The sequence below is a fragment of the Trichechus manatus genome, unplaced genomic scaffold, assembly GCF_000243295.1.
Source record: "Trichechus manatus latirostris isolate Lorelei unplaced genomic scaffold, TriManLat1.0 scaffold00277, whole genome shotgun sequence".
NCBI classification, from domain to species: Eukaryota; Metazoa; Chordata; class Mammalia; order Sirenia; family Trichechidae; genus Trichechus; species Trichechus manatus.
In genome coordinates, this window is record NW_004444213.1 from 2027653 (window position 1) to 2043841 (window position 16189).

Consider the following 16189-nt stretch of genomic DNA (forward strand, 5'->3'; position numbering starts at 1 on the left):
CGGTGCTGGAACAATTTGGAAAAGGATGGTGAGAATAGCAGCACAACTGGAAGAATGTAAGTGATGTCAGTGAACTGTACATGTAGAAACTTTTGAAATGGTGTAACTTTGGCTATGTATATTTTCACCAAAAATAAAAAAAGGTCCTCCAAGGTCGAGAAGGCAGAGTGTTGACATGTCGTGGGGTTGTTAATCAATGTCGTAAAACAATATGTGTACTGACTATTTAATGAGAAGCTATTTGTTCTGTAAATCTTCATCTTAAGTACAATAAAAAAATTTTTTTTAAGATAAAGTACAATTAAAAAAAAAAGAATACCTAAAAATAAAAATAAATAAAATGCTGCTGGTCAGGTAACAGGCCAGAGACTTCTGAAAGCTTTTGTCCCAAGATTTAGAGGGCAAGAAATGAGAAGAGTGCAGGGCTAAGAGACAACGCGAGCTTTGTCAGAACATCCATTTATACACTGGAGGCAGGCCTCACCCCAAAGGAAACTCCACTTTCAACTGATTGGCTGCTCACATCAGATCACAAAATGAAAGGTGTCTGCCAAAGCACTGAGAATCATAGCCTAGCCAAGTTGACAAACAGTATTAACGACCACAATAGACATTTGGGTTGTTTCCACCTTTTGGCTGTTATGAATAATGTTACTATAAACATTGTTGTTTATAACTGTTATTATAATTGTTATAATGTGAGAAGCTAGACTATGTGAAGAAGAACGGGGCATCAGGATTGGAGGAAGACTCATTAACAGCGTGCTTTATGCAGATGACCCAACCTTGCTTGCTGAAAGTGAAGAGGACTTGAGGCACTTACTGACGAAGATCAAAGACTACAGCCTTCAGTACAGATTACACCTCAACATAAAGAAAACAAAAATCCTCACAAACTGGATCAATAAGCAACATCATGATAAACGGAGAAAAGATTGAAGTTGTCAAGGATTTCATTTTACTTGCATCCACAATCAACACCCATGGAATCAGCAGTCAAGAAATCAAATGAGGCATTGTATGGGGCAAATCTGCTGCAAAAGACCTTTTTAAAGTGTTAAAAAGCAAAGAAGTCACCTTGAAGACTAAGGTGCATCTGACCCAAGACATGGTGTTTCCAATCACCTCATATGCACGCGAAAGTTGGACAATGAATAAGGAAGACTGAAAAAGAATTGATGTCTTTGAATTATAGTGTTGGTGAAGAATACTGAATATACCACAGACTGTCAAAAGAAGGAACAAATCTGTCTTGGAAGAAGTACAGCTAGAATGGTCCTGAGAAGCAAGGATGGTGAGACTACATTTCACATACTTTGGACATGTAATCAGGAGGAACCAGTCCCTGGAGAAGGACATCATGCTTGGTAAAGTAGAGGGTCAGCAAAAAAGAGGAAGACCCTCAACTAGATGGATTGACACAGTGGCTGCAACAATGGGCTCAAGCAAAACAACGATCATGAGGATGGCACAGAACTGGGGAGTGTTTCATTCTGTTGTACATAGGGTCACCAAGACTCAAAACCAACTTGACAGCACCTAACAACAACAACTCTTATTGCCTTTTATTATCATTTTCTTTTTAAATTTGGTCTTTGTTGGCGAGTGAACATCTGAGAATGAAAAGATTAGCAAATTACATGCTGCAACATTGTATGTAGTACATATCACTAACAATAAGACGTACAAAAAAAAAACAGAATGGTCGTACGTGTGGTTTGTCATAATTTGAATGCATCATGAGTAAGGGACTACCTGTATCTGGTGGTAGAAGCAGCAAGTTACCTAAGTGAGATCCCTGTTGTTCTGCTAAGAATTCACTACTCCCTATTAGCTGTGCAGCTATATCTGAAATAGCCATCTGTCAGAGAGCAGTACCAGGACAACATTTTTAGCTTTCTTCTCCATGATTGTCTGCTGTATGTTTACAACTCAATCTAACAAACAAGATCATAAGTCAAGTAAGTAGCCATCATTGTTGTTAGGTGTCGAGTTGGTTTTGACACAAAGTGACTCCATGTACAACAGAAGAAACACTGCCCCATCCTGCGCCATCCTCTCAATCATTGCTATGTTTGAGCCCATTGTTGTGACCACTGTGTCAGTCCAGCTCATTGAGGGTCTTCCTCTTCTTCGCTGACCCTCTACTTTACTAAGCATGATGTCCTTCTCCAGGGACTGCTCCCTCCTGCTAGCAGTATGTGAGATGAAGTCTCGCCATCCTCGCTTCTAAAGAACATTCTGATGTATTTCTTCCAACACAGACTCATTCTTTCTTCTGGCAGTCCATGGTATATTCAGTATTGTTCACTAACACCATAATTCAAAGGCATCTGTTCTTCTTCTTCCCCCCACGGGTCTGTCATTTTGTCGTACTGTGGGGGCTTGCATGTTGCTGTGATGCTGGAAGCTATGCCAGCAGGGTCAAATACCAGCAGGGTCACCCACAGTGGAAAGGTTTCAGCTGAGCTTCCAGACTAAAACAAACTAGAAAGAAGGACCTGGAAGTCTACTTCTGAAAAGAATTAGCCAGTGAAAATCTTATGAATAGCAGTGGAACATTATCTGATATAGTGCTGGAAGATGAGCCCCTCAGGTTGGAAGGCACTCAAAAGATGACTGGGGAAGGGCTGCCTCCTCAAAGTAGAGTCAACCTTAGTGACATGAATGGAGTCAAGTTTTCAAGACATTCATTTGCTGATGTGGCACGACTCAAAATGAGAAGAAACAGCTACAAACATTCATTAATAATTGGAATGTGGAATGTACAAAGTACGAATCTAGGAAAATTTGAAATCATCAAAAATGAAATGGAACACATAAACATCAATACCTAGGCATTAGTGAGCTGAAATCGACTGGTATCGGCCATTCTGAATCAGATGATCATATGGTCTACTATGCTGGGAATGACAACTTGAAGAGGAACGGCATTGCATTCATCATCAAAAAGAACATTTCAAGATCTATCCTGAAGCACAACACTTATAGGCATGCAAAAGCTAGACAATGAATAAGGAAGACAGAAGAATTGACGCCTTTGAATTGTGGTGTTGGACTGCCAAAAGAGGAACAAATCTGTCTTGGAAGAAGTACAACCAGAATGCTCCTTGGAAGCAAGGATGGCGAGACTTTGTCTCCCATACTTTGGACATGTTATCAGGAGGGATCAGTCCCTGGAGAAGGACATCATGCTTGATAAAGTAGAGGGCCAGCAAAGGAGAGGAAGACCCTCAATGAGATGGATTGACACAATGGCTGTAACAATGGGCTCAGGCATAACAACCATCATGAGGATGGCACAGGACTGGGCAGCATTCGTTCTGTTGTACAGGGTCTCTATGAGTCGGAACCGGTTTGACAGCACATAACTACAACAATTCTTTGGTCTTCCTTATTCTTTGTCCAGGTTTCCCATGCATATGGCTTGGATCAGGCGCACCTTAGTCCTCAAAGTGACATCTTTGCTTTTTAACACTTTAAAGAGGTCAAGAAGCCATCATGCAGCTAGGGAATGGTAATGGTGATCATGTTTTCTCTGCTGTAATTGAAAATATAAATGTAGACCAAATAGATGGAGGGACTTATAGTGTCCTTGGAGGAGAAGATGTAACCTTGAAATATTCTTGATTCTGTTTCAAATTATAGATTGAATGCAAAACCATGCAAATCTCACTGGGATTTTTACATGATAAAAAATATTTTAAAGTTCATCTAGATATTTCCACCTTCTGGTAATAGAAGAGTAACTCCTACTAGACCAATGCCCTCACAGCTAACAATTATAAACTCTTGCAGAATGTAAAACTCAGCTCTCCAAGGAACTGGAGGGCCACCAAAAACCTGAAGACAGTGAAGGGGGAAGGGAATGGAAGGTGAGTTTCCCATTTTTAGGGCTTTTTGCATGACGACAAGCCACAGTTGGTGCTGCTTGTTTTTAAATATTTTGATGTCCCCTCACCCTCGCCCACCACTGCAGGGAGGCATGGAAATGGTGGGAAGCATCTGGGGGAAAATGTGGAGGGTGCAAGAGTATCAAGCAGCAGGCCGGAGGGGAAGAGGGGCCAGGCCACTTGGCCTTGCATGCTAGGCTAGGGGCCTGAGTTTCATCCTGAAGGCCAGGGGCAGCCACTCAGGGAGGTTGTGGCATGGCCAAGTTTGTGTTCCTGAAATATGCCTCTTTCAAGGGAGTGAGAATGATTTAGAGGGAGTCATCCTGGACCCGGGGAGGCAATGGCGGCCCAGTGGTAGAATTCTCATCTTCCACGCGGGAGACCCAGGTTGCCTTCCTGGCCAATGCACCTCATGTTCAGCCACCACCTGTCTGTCAGAGGAAGCTTATGTGCTGTTATGGTTTCAGCGGAGTTTCCAGACTAAGACAGACTAGGAAGAAAGGCCTAGCGATATACTTCTGAAAACAAGCTAATGAAAACCCTATGGATCACAACAGTCTGATTTGTAACCGATCATGGGGATGATGCAGGACGGGGCAGCATTTTGTACCATTGTGCATGGGCTCGCCATGAGTAGAGGGCCAACTGGAGAGCAACTAACAAGCACAAGCCTGGACCCAAGAAGGCCCATTCAGAGGCTGTGCAGAGAGGTGAGGTCCCCAAACAAAGCCCCAGTGGAGACTGAATACAGATGAGACTTCCTCAAGGGGGCGCTCAAAGCTCTGAAATAACAAGCAAGTGTGCGGCCATTCACAGGTACTAGCCAGGAGTTAGCATGTGAACATATCTTTTGAGGGGAACACAAATCAACCCGTAACACTCCACTTTCAACTTTCTTCAAAATATTGCCAAAGCAGGCTGAATCCATGGCATGTATTTTGAGCAGCTAGAGCAGAAAAACGGCATTTCTATAAGTCCATTTGTTTTGCTTCTAATATTATTAGTATAACGGTGACTTTCATTTGGTATCAATATGAAAAACACATACAAATCAGAAGGCATTTTAAAGTAAGTTTTAGCTCTGTTTCCCAGCTTTCAATGATCCAAAAATGCTCTGTTGCCCAGCGTCTCTGGCCCATTTCCTCTGAACAGTAGTAACTGGGTTTGGTTGGCAGAATAATGCCTCCCAAAGATACCCATGTCCTAATCTTGGAAAATTTTGATTATGTTAAATTACTTGGAAAAAGGGAATTAAGAGTGCAGATGGAACTGAGTTTGCTAATTGGCTAACCTTAAGATAGGGAGATTATTCTGGATTATCCAGGTGGGCCAAATTAAATCACAAGGTCCTGAAATGTGGAAGAGGAGACGGAAGAAGAGAGAGCAAGAATGACTCAGCTTGAGAAGGACTCAACCTGCCATTGCTCACTTTGAAGTTGGAGGAGGGGGCCACGAGCCAATGAATGTGGCAGCCTCTTAGAAACTGGAAAAGGCAGGAAAACAGATTGTCCCCTAGAACCTCCAGAGGGACCACAGCCTGCTGACGCTTTGATTTTAGAAGTTCTGACCTTTGGAACTGTAAGATAACAAACATGTTTGTTTTTTAATATAGTGCTTTAGATGAAGGTTTACAGAGCAAATTAGTTTGTCATTAAACAATTATTATATGTATTGTTTCATGACATTGGTTGCCAACCCCACGACGTGTCAACACTCTCCCTTTCGCGACCTTGGATTCCCCATTACCAGCTTTCCTGTCCCCTCCTGCCTTCTCATCCCTGCCCTTGGGCCGGTGTGCTCCTTTAGTCTTGTTTTGTTTTATGGACCTGTCTAATCTTTGGCTGACGTGTGAACCTCAGGAGTGACTTCAGTACTGAGCTAAAAGTGTGTCTAGGGGCCATACTCCTGGGGTTTCTCCAGTCTCTGTCAGGCCAGTAAGTCTGGTCTTTTTTTGCAAGTTAGAATTTTGTTCTACATTTTTCTCCAGCTCTGTCCAGGACCCTCTGTTGTGATCCCGGTCAGAGCAGTTGGTGATGGTAGCCGGGCACCATCTAGTTGTGCTGGACTCAGTCTGGTGGAGGCTATGGTAGTTGTCGCCCATTAGTCTCATACACACTTTTGTGTTCATTTAATTCTACCATGCTAGGTCTCAAGGATATAAAGGCTCTTGGCCTTTAGGGAAAAATAGACACAAACAAATCATTTAAGTGCAATATGATGTAACCTACTAAAGGCATGCATAAATTGTAAAGGACATACAAATAAAAGAACTTGTCTGGGGGAATGGTACATTCTTGGCAGAGAAACCAACATGAGCAGAGCACATGATACTTGGAGTGGCCTGAGAATAGTACATATTCTGGAGTTCAAAACAGCTTTAAAAATATGTACTGATTCTTTCCCGCAAGCCAGGCACTGGCTTCTGTATACAAAGATGACCAAGACATGGTCACTGTCCTGGACAAGGTGTACTGAGAAAGAATAAGCATGTGGTCTCTCCTGAGAGGAGAAGCATGGTCAGGAAAGGCTTCCTAGCCAAGATATCTGAGCTGGACCTTGGTGTAGCTTGAATATTGTGTTTGTGGAAGATAGGAGAGACAAGACTAGGAGGCAAGACCCAGAATTTTGAGAACTTTTAAAACACACTAAAAACTACAAAACATTGTTGAAAGAAAATAAAGAAGACCTAAATAAACAAAATGGCACCCCATGTTCATGAATCAGAAGTCTTAATATTGTTAAAAAGGCAATATTCCTCAAATTGATATGCAGATTCAACATAATATCTATCAAAATCCCAGTTGGCTTTTCTTGAGGAAATTGGAAAATTGATCCTAAACTTCAAATGGAAATTCAAGGTACCCAATATAGTACCACCCCCCAAAAAACCAATCACATTGTCGTCAAGTTAATTCCAACTCATAGCAACCCTACAACCCAAGCAATCTTGAAAAGGAAGAACAAAGAGGGAGGACTCACACCACAAAGATCAAAGCCACAGTAACCAAGGTAATGCGGTACTGATATATTGATAGACATATATATTAATGGAATAGAATCAAGGGTTCAGTAATAAATCCTCATATTTACAGCCAAATGATTCTCAACAAGGGTGTCAAGATGATTCAATGGGGAAAGAGAAGTCTTTTCAACAAATGGTGCTGGAATAGTTGTATATCCACATGCAAAAGAATGAAGTCAGACGCTTTCCTCACACCATACATAAGAATTAACTCAAAATGGATCATAGAACTAAATATAAGAGCTAAAAGTAGAAAATTCTTAAAAAAAAAAATAGGCATAAATCATCTTGACACTGGATTAGGCAATGACCTCTTAAGTATGACACCAAAAGCACAAGCAACAAAAGGAAAAATAAATTGTTACAACAAAATCAAAGCTTTTGCTCATCAAAGGACACCATGAGGGAGTAAAAGATAACCCACATAATGGGAGAAAAATATATCTATCATATATCTGATAAAGGACTTATATCTAGAATATATAAAGAACTTTTACAACTTCACAATGAAAAGACAAACAATCCAATTAAAAAATGGACAAAGGGTTTGCATAGATATTTCTTCAAAGAACATATATAAATGGCCAGCAAGCACATGAAAAGGTGATCAACTTCATTAGTCCTTAGAAATGCAAATCAGAATTTGAGTTCTGCATCCCATAATTCTACTGCTCCATCAGGGACCCTCTGTTGTGTTCCCTGTCAGGACTTTCATTGGTGGTACCTGGGCACCATCTAGTTCTTCTGGTCTCAGGCTGATGAAGTCTCTGGTTTATGTGGCCCATTCTATCTCTCGGGCTAATACTTTCCTTGTGTCTTTGGTGTTCTTCGTTCTCCTTTACTCCAAGTGGTTGGGACCAATTGATGCACCTTAGATGGCCGCTTGCAAGCTTTTAAGACCCCAGATGCCACTCACCAAAGTAGGATGCAGAACATTTTCTTAATAAGCTTTGTTATGCCAATTGCAATAGATGTCCCCTGAAAGCATGGTCCTCAGACCCCGCATCCCTGCTACTCTGTCTCTTAGTCAAGTAGATACAAGAGACCAAAGGGGCGGCTTCTTTCCAGAGGTGAGATGGGAAGGCAGAGAGAGTTAGGAGCTGGTTGAATGTTCATGGGGAATCAGGGATGGAGGGGAGGAGTGTGCTGTCGCAGAATGGGGTGAGCGGTTGGGGTCTCATAACAATGTATGTAAAAGAAAAATTCTGTATGGGAGACTAACTTGAGATGCAAACTTCATTTAATTACAACAATAAAAAAAGGAAAAAAAAGAAATGCAAATCAAAATCACAATGTGATACCACTTCACAGCCACTAGGAGGCTTATAATAATAATTTTAAAAATGGAAGATAACAAATATTGCAAGTAAGGATGTGGAGAAATTGGAACCCTCATAAATTGTGGATGGGAATATAAAATGGTACAGTGTTATGTGAAAGTCTCGCGGTTCCTCCAAAAGCTAAACATAGAAATACCGTATGACCTAGCAATTCCATTCCTGGATATATTTCCAAAAGAATTGAAAAAGTGTTCAAACAAGAGCTTGTACACAAATGCTCATAGCAGCACTATTCCTAATAGGCAAAAGGTGGAAACAAACCAAATATCCACCAAGAGATGAAGAGATAAACAAAATGTGGTCTGTCAATACAGTGGAATATTATTCAGCCATAAAAAGAAATCAAGTTATGATACATGTTACAACATAGATAAACCTTGAAAACAGTATGCTAACTGAAAGAAAAACAGAAAACAAATCAGTTACAGAAGAGAGCTGATTCTGCCTCATGGTGATACTGTGTGTGTCAGAGTAGAAGCGAAAGAAGCCACACAAAAAAGGTCACATACTGCATGATTCCATTTATATGAAATATCCAGAATGGGCAAATCCATGCAGACAGAAAGCAAATTAGTGGATGCCAGGGGATGGGGGAAGGAGTGGGGTGTGACTGCTTAAAGGGTGCAAGGTTTCTTCTTGGGGTGATGAAAATGTTCTAGAACTAAACAAAGGTCATGGCTGCACAACATTGCTCATGTACTAAATGCCACTGAATTGTACACTTTATAACAGTTTAAACGGTGAATTTTATATGCATTTTACCACAATAAAAAATGAAGCCGCCACTTTGGAAAATAGTCTGGCATTTCCTCAAATGATTAAACATATAGCTACCGTACAACCCAGAAATTCCACTCCTAGATATATACCCAACAGAATTGAAAACGTATGTCCACACAAAAACTTGTACACAAATGTTCATAGCAGATCTTTGAACCAGTTCATTCTGACTCAACCCCCTACTGAAAATTTGCCTTTCCATCCCCAGATATACTGAATCAGAATCTACAGTTTAACAAGAAGAAGAGGAAGAAGAAGAAGAATCACCTGGGGATCTATAAGAATCTCCTGGGTATCATGCTAAAATGTAGATTCTGATGCAGTATATCTGGGGTGAGAATGCAAATTCTCAGCAGAGGACCAAACTGGAATGCACTGGTTTGAAGCCCTGGTTCATAGCAGCATTATTCATAATAGCTCCAAAGTGAAAACAACCCAAATGTCCATCAACTGATGAGTAGGTACATAAAATATGGCACTATCAACAGAACGAACTATTATTCAATAATAAAAAATAATGCTACAAATGGGTGAACTTTGAAAACATTATACTAAGTGACAAAAGGTAGTCCATATCACATGATTCCATTTATATGAAATGTCCAGAATAGGAAAATTCCTAGAGACAGAAAGTAGATTAGTGGTTGCCACGTGTTGGAGGAAGGGGGAATGAGGAATGACTGCTAATGGATATGGTGTTTCTTTTTGGAGTGATGGAAAATGTTCTAAAATGGTTTGTGGCGATGGTCGTACAACTCAGTGAATATACTGACAAAGGCAATAATCCAAAACAAGCTTTTGGCCTAGCCTGGATTCATGTCAAGGGAGCAAGAGTGACTCCTTCTTACTCCATTTCTAAGCATGTTCTGTTAGATTATTTTCATATATTTGAGGAAACAGCTGCACCCACAAACAATTGGTAGTCAGCTGATTCTCAGGAAAACACCTCAGCTCCCCTGCCTGAAATAATCCTTGCCCAACCACATGCCTGTAATGGACCTATCTGAAATATTGCCCCACTTCTGACGTAGCCCATCTTCAGTTTCCTGATCACTCGTCTACCGATGAAGAGAGGTTTAGCTGTACCCCAGCTGCCTACGGTTTTTGCCTTTACAAACCCTCACCACTCCATGCCTCAGTGGAATGGCTAATCTTACCCTGTAAGACTTGCTGCCTCTTCAACTTGAGTTTTTATATTCTCAATACATCTCTCTTTAATTAGAATTTTTCAGAATCTGAATTTTACTCTCGGACATTTCTTTGGCATAGTCGGCAAGATCCAAAGGTGCCTTACCGGTGGTGGTCCCAGGGAATAGGGAACTTGGAGCTTCGGTGCCTGCATGAACCCTTTGCATTCATCCATCTTTGTGGACCCCTGGAGTCATCCCAGGTAAGACTTCTTGGATCAAACTCCACTTTCTTGGTGTAGAGTTCTTTGAGAGATTTTGTTGACTGTCTTTTCCCCTTTACTTTCTTTTTTTGTCCGAAATGTTTTGTTGAGCTCTCTACTTTTTTATTTTTATTTTTGCTTGTATTATGAACCCATGGTTGAGTTCAGTGCCTAATTAAGGTGAGACGGAAGCCTGCTAGGCAGCCTATTTGCTGAACTGTCCTCTTCCTCTGGCCGGTGGCAGCAGCCTTTTTCTTTCAGGTACCTCTTGAGGACTGGCCCACATGCCTGTGCAAGGGACGCCTGCGTGTTGTTGGGGGCCAATTGCTTGCAAGTGGTACTTAATGAGAAGACGGAGAGCGTCACGTCAAAGACACCACCCTTCAGAGACACCTGCTAGTTATATTTTTAAAACCTACGTCCCCAGCTCAGTCTTGTATCAGGATTGTTGGCATGCAGTCATAGTGAGAAATTTAGAAAATGAATGGTCATTATGGGGTTAATTTAAACTAAGTAAATTAATTTTTCTGCACTGTGAATTGGAATATAAAGGCTCTTGCATTAAACAGAAACAATGGGGCATCTTTTTAAATTGGTATCAGGAAGCATACAAAAGACAACAGTAAATTTGCCTCCTTACAAGATATAGTTTCAAAACAGGCAAAATAGATTAAAGAATTACAATATTAGAGCTCTCTGACCCTGCCAGCTGCCTCTCCAGTGATGGTCTCTGCACTCCCGTCTGCCCCTCTGGCAGCTGCCTCCCTCTACCCATCTTTACCACCCTATTCCCCTGAGAGCACCCTTTATGAAATTCCTTATTACCCTAAATAATCTCCAGAGGAGACTAAAGTTATATCCAAAATGCCTTTTAAAATCAAATATCTAGAGGAATCCACAAAACCTCCCCAAGTTACCTTTTCTCCCTGATCTAAGGTGGAACTTCATGTTACTGTTAAAGAGTTTCCCAAACCACATGAAGACCCCCTGAAATTCCAAAATGAATTTAAAATACTGATTGAAACTTATGAACCTGGATTATCAGGCTTATAGCAATAGCTTCGTATGTTGGTTGGGTCCAGGGAAGCCCAACTATGGATGGATGCAGCAGAGTGGAAATACCCTGAAAAATATACAGCTATAAGAGCAAACATGGCTGGGCTCGAGCTCGTATATTGAGCCAAAAATGTAGGCAGAGATTTATTAAAAGCTATTCCAAAGGTGTTTCCCCACAGCACTGATTGGGGTAAAGTCCAAAGTTGCAAACAAGAAAAGGATGAAAATGTTTATAACTTTAGGCATGGCCTGATTGATTAAGCTCTTCCAAGAGCACTCTAGGCTTCATCTCAAAGAGCTGGAGCCGGCATAGCCTTTAATTCCATGTTTCTCAATGGCCTCCATCCTGAGCTTGCTGAGCTGGTTAAATGACATTGCCTAAATTGGGAAAATGTCTCCAACCTAATCTCCCTAGCCCACAAATTAGCTCAAAGTTTAGAATAGCAAACCAAAGAGGTGGAACAAAAAACTAAAGCCAAACAAAATAAGTTTCTGGCCTTACAATTACAACAACTCCAAACCCAGCCCAGAAAATGGTGTCCCTTCCAACACAGGGGCCCTAGAAGTGAATTTGCACCTAAAACTAAAGTTTGTTACTTTTATAAGAAACCTGGACATTTTATAGAAGACTGTCAACTAAAAATGAAAGTCGATAGTGGGCCAGCCAACAAAGTCTCTTATCAAACAGCATGAAGGGGCTCTGGGTAATTTACAAGGGCTTTTCCTATGGTAGCACTAAATTCACAAGTTGAAAGAACTATCCAAATAAATGAAGAACCATGTAAATTTTTAATTGATGAAGGTTATACCTTATCTGCTATCAACCCCACAAATTTACAAAAGCCTCTGCCCTGGAGTAACAAAACATCGAAGATAGTGGGGGTTACTCATCAAGAACAAAATTTTTCCCATTCTCAACTTACTTAGATCTCTTTAGACACTGTGGAAGACATTCATCCATTTTTACTTAGTTTAGATACCCCAGTAAATCTTCTGGAAGAGATCTTTTATCCAAAAGGAAAGGTCAAATAAAAGTTTCAGAAACAGGAGGATGGCTATTAGACTTGCCTGAAATGAACCAATCAATCAACTGGTTCTATTGTAGAATAGGAAATACTACAAATGAAGAGGTCCATTGTCTGCAAGCGCTTAGCTTGCAATCACAAGTGAGTCACTCCCTTATTTTACCCAATTCTGCAGATAGCCTCTCTTTTGTACATAAAAGCTTATGGGCCAGCATGTCTACTGATGTTGATCAGGTCCTATTGGCTGAACAAATTAAGATTCAAATAGACACTTCTATACCTTTACCTAAAATTTCACAGTACCCTTTAAAAAGAGAAACTAGAGAAAGGCTTAACCCAATAATTCAAGGCTTTCTAGCTAAAGGCTTAATAATTCCTTGCACTAGTCTCTGCAATATTCCAGTTTTCCCTGTTAAGACACCTAATAATCGGAGCTGGAGACTTGTACAGGACCTATGTGCCGTTAACTGTATAGTAATACCTAGATTCCCCACAGTCCCCAATCCTCATTTACTTCTTTGTAGTGTAACCCCTGAAGCAACACACTTCACAGTAGTTGACCTTTGAAGTGCTTTTTTTCAGCATCCTAGTTCCTACAGACAGCTAATACTTATTTGCTTTCACTTAGGAGGGCTAAGAATTCAAGTAGACCATAAAGCCCCAAGGTTTCACCAAGTCTCCCATTTACTTGTCTCAGATTTTGCATGCTGATATATAGCCTTTACAATTTACTCAAGGTTTCCACATTATTACAATACATGGATGACTTACTGGTCTGTTCCAACTCTCAACAGGCATGTCTCACAGATAGTATTCTGTTATTACAACATTTGGCCACAAGAGGGCACAAAGCCTCCAAAGAAAAATTAAAATCAGCCCAACCTTTGGTTAAATACTTTCAGCAAAAGAAATCACTGCAGACCCCAAAAGAAAAGAAGTTATCGTATTTTATCATGTTTCCACTACAAAAAAAAAAAAAAAATTGAGAGGGTTTTTAGGACTCTGCAGTTACTGCAGACCTTGGATACCTAATTTTTCTTTGTTAGCTCAATCTCTTTACCAGTTTTTAAAAGGTTCTGAACCTGACTCCTTTCAACTTTCTGAAGATGGCCAAAAAGCCATCACTCAACTAAAATCAAACCAAAACGAACCGGTTGCTGTCTAGTCGATTCCAACTCACAGTGACCCTATAGGACACAGTAGAACTGTCCCATAGGGTTTACAAGGAGCAGCTGGTGGATTCAAACTGCCAGTCTTTTGGTTAGCAGTCAAGCTCTTAACCACTGCACCACCAGGGCTTTAATCAACACCTCTGCTCTAAGGTTTCCTAATTATAATTTATACTTTCCACTTTTTGTCCATGAAACTTCTGAGAATGCCTTAGAACTCCTCACTCAAAAACACGGAGGACCACAGAGGCACACTGGTTATTATAACATTCAATTAGACCTGTTTCTAGGGGCCACTCTCCTGGCTTCAGGGCAGTTGCTGTGACAACGAGACTAGTTGAGACCACAGCAAATATAGTCCTAGGAAATTTTCTTGACATTTATGTCCCTCATGTGGTGTCAGTCATTCTAAATTCAACTTTAACTCAACATCTCTCAGCTAGTAGGCTGACTTCTTATGATGTTCTCCTTTAAGCAGCTTGTAATATTTGGTTGTATACTGTAACCTCTCTGAATCCAGCTACGTTGTCACCTCTACCTAATGATGATGACCACCCACCCCATGATTACTTAAATCTTACTAAACAGCTTTTCTCTTCTAGACAAGATTTATAAGAAACCTCATTATCAATACTGATTTGGTTCTATTTGTTGATGGGTCATATTTAAAGCCTGAATTTTTCAGCTCTCATTACCAGGGAAGATATGCCATGACCATTTCCACTGGGATCCTCAAAGGTTGTACCCTTCCTGGAGTAACTTCAGCTCAACAAGCTGAACAAATCACAAGGGCTTGCAAACTGGCTTCTGGATAATTGGTAATTTTACATAGAATCTAGATATGTTTTTGGAATTATTCGTGATTTGGGCAAGTTATGGAAACAAAAAGGGTTGCTAACATCTTTGGTACTCAAATTAAAAGGGCCCTTTAGAAGCAGACCTCCTGGAAGTCCTTTTGCTCCTCTCTGAGATCACTGTAATTAAAATTTAAGCCCATCAACCAACAGGGGTTCCACAAACAGGAAATTAAAGGAAACAACCTGGCTGATAGAGCAGCTTCCCAATCACCCTTTAAGAACATCACCCTCATTCGTGATCATGCTGACCCCACTCGTGATCATGAAGAAAAGGAGGAATAGTTAATAAAATAAAACAATTGTAGCACCTGTAAAACTTCGTCCACGAACATTTGACCCCCCCCCCCAAAATTTCAAAGTCACTTTGTAAACACTAACAATTAACCTCACAAATGAAATTAAAGAATGACAGCAGGTCAGCTGTCATCAGGATCCAACCACTGGACTGTGGATCAGGCGTAATAAAAAATATGTTTTGCTAGAATGCTTGCATGTCCCTATGGTTCAAAATTGCTGGTATGATAATACAGGAATAATGACAGATGAACTAATCAGGGCTTTAGAATCCCACTGAAATGGATATTTTTCTGCCAATGTAGAACATGTTTTTTCCCACAGTTTTGAAGATTACACTCCCCCTTGTTTCAATCCTGTTATGCTCCTCGAAAACTTTTAACAGTTGTGTATGGTTCCTCACATCTGGGTACTGCTTTGGATGACAAACAACCTTTTAATATGCTTATAGAAAAACCCTTTAGATTTGGAAGAGCAGCTTAAAGGATTTATTTGAACATCAAAAATCAGCCCCACACGGCTGTTCCTGGTGCTCCACCTCTGCGATATGGATGGAACCCAGTGAGAACTTAGTTCTCCCCAAATCCCTGCAAGCCTCTGTACTGGAGACATTGCATATGAACACCCATTTGGGAAGCAATAAGATGATAGAAATCTTAAAGAAATATTGGTGGGAGCATTTTTATGAAGCTGCCAAACAAGTGGCTTCCCAGTGTCCTATTTGTTCTCAATTTAATTCTGGTAAACCTTATAACGCTCCACCTGGAAGATTTCCTCTGCTTTCAGGGCCTATGCTTGAATGGCAGATTTACTTCATCCAGCTTCCACCCTCGAATGGTTACAAGTTTGTATTAGTAATGATTTGCAGATTCTGTCACTGGGTAGAAGCTTTTCCCAGTCGTCAAGCTACTGCTGCTTTTGCAGTTAAGAAACGTCTCAAGAATATTATTCCTACCTGGGGAGCCCAAGAGTCCTTTGTAGTGACAGAAACACCCATTTTACTGGACAAATAATTAAGGAGATATGCAAAATTTTCCTTATTTTTCAAAGACTTCATTGTCCCTAGCACCCTCAATCCTCTGGTTTGTTGAAAAAACTAATGGTATAATAAAAACTCAACTAGCCAAGCTTTCTAAATCTCTACAATTGCCTTGGAAAAAAGTGTTGCCTCTGGTCATTTTAAATTTGAGGACTACTTCATTTGGACTTCACAAACTGACACCTCATGAAATTATTACTGGACAGTCAATAGCCCTCCCCTATGGGGAAAATTGCCCTGAATCAAATTTAATTCAATCTGACCTGTTTCAATATTGTAAGTCTTTGATTCAATATTCTAACAAATACTTTTACACAAGTTAAA